Source organism: Benincasa hispida, chromosome 12 (assembly GCF_027475165.1).
Source record: "Benincasa hispida cultivar pf3 chromosome 12, pf3_genome.v1.1, whole genome shotgun sequence".
In the NCBI taxonomy this organism is placed as follows: Eukaryota; Viridiplantae; Streptophyta; class Magnoliopsida; order Cucurbitales; family Cucurbitaceae; genus Benincasa; species Benincasa hispida.
The window spans coordinates 74,972,376-74,977,928 of NC_143489.1; the positions used below are offsets into that span (position 1 = coordinate 74,972,376).

At 37.2% G+C, this 5,553-nt stretch overlaps 1 non-coding gene across 1 annotated transcript; it reads right to left on the bottom strand.

Annotated features, from left to right (window-relative positions):
* Window positions 1-5,232: 5,232 nt before the first annotated feature.
* Window positions 5,233-5,335, bottom strand: LOC120068715 (small nucleolar RNA R71). The gene has a single exon (XR_005479340.1). It is a non-coding gene; the product is annotated as a small nucleolar RNA R71 (small nucleolar RNA).
* Window positions 5,336-5,553: the final 218 nt, after the last annotated feature.

Below are 5,553 nucleotides of genomic sequence, written 5' to 3' on the forward strand. Positions count from 1 at the left end.
TTTGGACTTGGAATGAGGAAGACGAAAGAGGAATGAAAAATCGTGTACATGATTCGGCAAGTGGGAGAAGACAGAAACCTATTGCGTAGGTCGATCTTCAATCGTTTAGCTAAAGCTAAGCGATCATCTAGCAAAAGCTAAGCAATTGTTGAGCTCATCTTTTAGCTCACTATTTGGCCTATAAAACACTACACAATCATTTACTAAAACATGCTGTCGCGTAGTAAATCGATATTTAATTGACAAGCTCCGTGAGTTTCCTTTTTGCGAGAGAAATCTCAAAACATTTTTCCAAAAAACTTACTAAAATTAGGAAAACAATTTTTCTTTTATCTCACGGTTACCATGTATCACCAATAACCACCCACTCAATTGGTTATTAAAGAAAAAGAATTAATTATCCAATAATTAATATTATTATAAATATAAATGATAACCAACTTATCATATTATATTTATAACATATAGTTTCAATATTTCATCTCATGAAACATATAAACCATAGTTCTTTTTCTATTCCATGGTACTTAATGTAAATCTCATTTACATCAATCCTCCACTAGATGTATCTCATACATCATATCGATTATATCATATATAATCAAAATACCTCTTGTCAATTTGAACATTTCAAATCAACACCAAGAACTGATCCTCAACTGAATCCATTGAGCTACCAAGGGACCCTCATGGACCTGTAGCTCGAAACTCCAATGGTACGTGAATAACTAACTAAACTCTTTAGTCACGGGATCCACCATCTGTTAACTACCAGGCATTCCACAAAAGACTAACAACTGAACTTTCCTTACCACAGATATATTATGCGTCCATCTTAACCAATCAGAAATACGACAACCCTTCACAGATCTCGTAAGTACAGTTGGGCCAATAACCGTTATGCCTTGTAGTTACATCTAACTTCTAAAGTACCACGGATCCCTCTAATGAACATAAGTCATAGTCCTACTATGATTGAGTCCTCTTCGAAAGAGAAGTTGTGGCCACTATGTTCAAGCCCCAGAATCAGCCCCTAAGGGAGCAATCTCTCTACTTATCCTTGCTTTGGGAAAGGAGTGAATTCCATCTTGTGGATTGAGTTCCCAACTCCCAGATTAGACAAGTCCCCAAAAAGGTAGGAATGTTGAGTTGGCAATGTAGCCACTTTCTCCCATACTAATCAAAGGACTGCCCTTAACGGCAGGAGTTCCCAAAACACTCAAGATTGAGGTTGTGTTACCTATGATCGTTTAGGTGAAATGCAAGTATCTAGTATCAACGGCGTTATATACAGAGTTTAATCATCTCGCGGTCCAGGTCTTATAGAAACTCTTTGTATAGGACACCCCCGCTCGCACGTCTCCACATGAATGGTAAGGATCTACCATCTATAGTAGTTTACAACACTTGCAAACCTCTACAAAGCGGACTGTATCCGTAGTGTCACCAGGATTAGGTATCCCACCTTAATCCTTATACTACAGACCTATTTAGGTTATCACTTAAGGCATGATTTACTTGTATATCACATATACATGCTTAGGTTCACATAAGATAACCAAGGAGCTTTGTTTATTGGATATGAGTAAATGCCAAAATTAAATAACACTTATTTTATTCATTAAACAATGTGTATATTTACAAAAGAACGAGACTCCGGAAGAATTAAGACACCAATCCCAACAGGAAAATCTTACAAAATAGGCTATCAAATAACAAGTGCTTTTACTAAGCGATAGTCGTTGAGTTCATACACGATCGAGTAGCAGAGTCTATACGATAGGCTTCCATTTCTAAACGATCGAGTACATCGTCTATATGATAAACAGTCTTCATATCTCCCACTTACTCGATCTTCAACTCGATCGTATACCTCTTGTCTTCCTCAATCTAAGATAATATAGAGCCCACAACTCTTGGATTCTCAAACCAAGAATACCAAGATAACACTTGTTGTTGTGTTCTAAATCCTTCGTGGATCGAGTTGGACTCAATTGGGTTCAAGGTACATCCAGACATTCGAGGAGGTCGTATTTTGTTTGTTGCGTTCAAGTGCTGTTTTGGACGCATTGGAAATCGATCAAGGGATACTTGAACAATAGTTCTTCAAAGGTACACATACTCTATCTCTTCTATTTACTTGTAGCATATTATAGTTTCTATTGATGCATATTCTGTTTGTTTCCATTTAAGATTGTAATTGTTTGTGTTCATTCTGAATGGAATTTGGAACGATCCACTTCTGCTGCTCCTGGAGATCTCTGTTTTAGATTTCCTTCAAGACCATCATAGAGAAAGAAAGAACACAAGTATTTAAGTGGTTTAACCAAAGGCCTACGTCCACTGTGCAAATAGAGAGTGTCTCTTTTACTACTTCTTCTTTAAACTTCTTTACATAATGAATGTCTTGCTCTCTCTCTCTCTCTCTTGTTTTTGTTACTCTCTGATTCTTTCACCTTTTATACAGGTGCTCATTTTCAACGAAGAAGCTCTGGTTGTTACAACAAACAAAATAGAAAGAAGATGACAACGATAAACTTATTTTAACTTCATTTTTGTCTTCAGTTCTTTCTATTACATAAAGGAATATATAATGGTGTCTCATTTTATGGTCCCAACTAGATGTAAGTATGAAGATATTTATTAAAAGGACTAGTGGCCTAAATTTGATGCAACTTTATCTCATTGCATGTCTATATTGTAATATCATGTGATATTAAGACTTCTTCAAACAATTGAGTTTAATTACTTAACATAATAACTATCCCTGGCTGATGCCAATGTTTAAAATGTCAATGAAAATATTGATAAATTATCGATATCAATAGATATTTTTTAAAATTTTATATATAAAAAAATAGTATAAAATGTTAATTAAAATAATAAATAAACTATTTGGGTAATCATTTTAATGGTAAGCTGCTAAAAATATTTTCAAGTATAGCAAAATTTCAGTGTTTATCAGTGATAGATAATGGTAGATTGATAACTTGTAGAAATACAAGTTATTTTGGCTCTTAAGTTGGAACAACTAAGGTTTTTAATGATAAAATCTCCTCATTTTTAGAAGAAATGCATGGAATTGCTCAAACATTAGCAAACTCATGCAAAATAATGTTTATTACTAAATACTGCGTCACTAACGCGTTATATTGCAGAATTTCAACAAAAAGCTAACACATGAGTAAGAAGTGTCGCAGGCAAAACTCTAACGCATGGGCCATACGTTGGAGGGATTTAACGCAAAGAAGATTCATTGATTCAGGCTGTTTGTGTCAAATCACCACTTGCAAGTATGGCCACCTACAGCAGGCGGCGTCTAAAAAGCTTCCGAGTGTCAGGCGGCTGACCAGGGTATGGACTTTAATGCTGTCCATCACCAAGCTGAAGATGACCAATGCCTATAAATAGATGAAATCCCTTCAGAGTTCGAAGTACACACAAGAAATTTCAAGTTCTCAATCTCATAATTAGCGTAGTCATAGTGTTAGATCTTTAGAAGCTGTGTTGTAGTGCCAAGAAGATCAGAAGGATAGAGAACTACCATCACCGCCGATCAAGGAGCGAAGGAAGCCGAGCTTGAGAAAGACACTTCATCCAATTCCTATACAAGTGATTGTACACAACTAGAATTGAGCCAAAGAGATACAAGAGATTGTACTCTGCGGCTTGACTCAGTTTCTTTCATCTCATTTATCACTTTCATTTCATCTGATTAAATATTGGTTTTGTAAAGACAATCTGCTTCTTTATAAATCCTTATATTTGATCCATCACACTTTGCCATTGTTTATTTCTTGTTTATGTTGAATGCGTCTATACTTTATGAAAAACTTCATTTCAAACGACTAAGCCAACATTGGTAAAAGAATCTTTAGCTTAGATTATTCGACAGAGTAAATAAGCCAACATCAAGTAGAACGCCTAGTACATCTAGAGATAGACTTACTGGTGTTTATTGCATTCTGTGTTTAACATATGCATCCTAGAGATAGGTTTTGTATGTTATTCGCTTGAAAAGTGTCGAATAAAAGTCTAATGCATAAACAAAGATAAGCAAGCCACCTCATCCACATCACATTCTGGTGTACATTCATCTTAGATTGACACATACCACTTACATTAAAATCCATTTTCACATGATCCATCAGTCACTACTCAACTCTTTTGTATCTTCTTGCACAAGCACGACACCTTAGTGTAAATAACACATTTCTTCATATATTTTAGGAAAGCCCTACAACGGCTACAACGTAAGGTCTGCATTAGCTTAACCTGAATCCCTGAGTTCGACCCTGGACTTACCAGGAACCTAAATTGGATTTATACTTGGGTCTGATTTAGGAAAACTTGAACGTCAATAGTGGAGTGTCGTGCATGTTGTTGCACATCTATAGCTCATCAACGCATTACAAATACATAAACGAATCAAAGCATCAATGCATCATTCATACTTAGGACTTATTCTTCCAATTTATTTTATACAATACACTCCTAGCTCGAATCACGATAGCAACGAACAAGTTTTTTGCGCCATTTCCGGGGATTCAGAAACAAAACTAACCAGAAATTTTGTTGTATCTTTTGTAGGAACACTTCAGTCGAGGGAGTATTACAAGCTAAGCCTAAGGTTGTGAACGTTTATGAGCAGGGAGAGCACTCCTGAACTCATATACGACCCCAAGATTGAAAGGACCTTCCAACATAGAAACCGATCTAATCGTTGTCGAAGGTTGAGGCAACAACTTCTCAGACAACAGAAAAGGCAACAAGCAATGGCGGACAACCAGGCAAATCAAAACTTAGCTCAACAACTATCACATGCCGCACAAAATCCGATCCTTATGGTGAACAGTAGCATGTGTCCCATAAGGGAGTATGCGTCCTCTATACTGTATGATTTCTCTCCTGGAGTCATATACCCAATGTCAGATGGGACGAGGTTCGAGATGAAATATGTAATGCTTCAAATGCTCCAGACTGTTGGACAATTTGAGGGTGATCGTGGAGAAGATCCTCACACCCACATGAAGCATTTCCTGGAAACGTGTAACTCATTTGTGATTCCTGGAATCACCCAGGAGGCGATCAGGCTATCTTTGTTCCCTTATTCTTTGTACGATGACGCAAAACAATGGGTAAGCTCATTGGAGTCTGGTGAAATCACTACCTGGGAGAAGTTGGTGGAGAAATTTATGCAAAAATACTTCCCACCTACCACCAACGCGAGGAGGCGTCAAAAGATTATGAACTTTGAACAATAAGAAGCTGAAACCTTAAGTGCCGCATCGAAGCGTTTTAAGGGATTGGTCAAAAATTGCCCGAACCATGGACTACCACTAACTATCCAGATGGAGACTTTTTATGGTGGATTGAATAGAGCATCGCAGATGGCAGCCGACGCAGCTGCAACTGGTGGAATTATGGATAAATCCTACACCAAAGCTAAAGAGATATTAGACCGCATTGCTAAGCACAACATGGAATGGGTGGACGATTCGTATGACGCAATAGCCACACTTTCTGCATAAGTGGCTACGATGACTAGCCTTT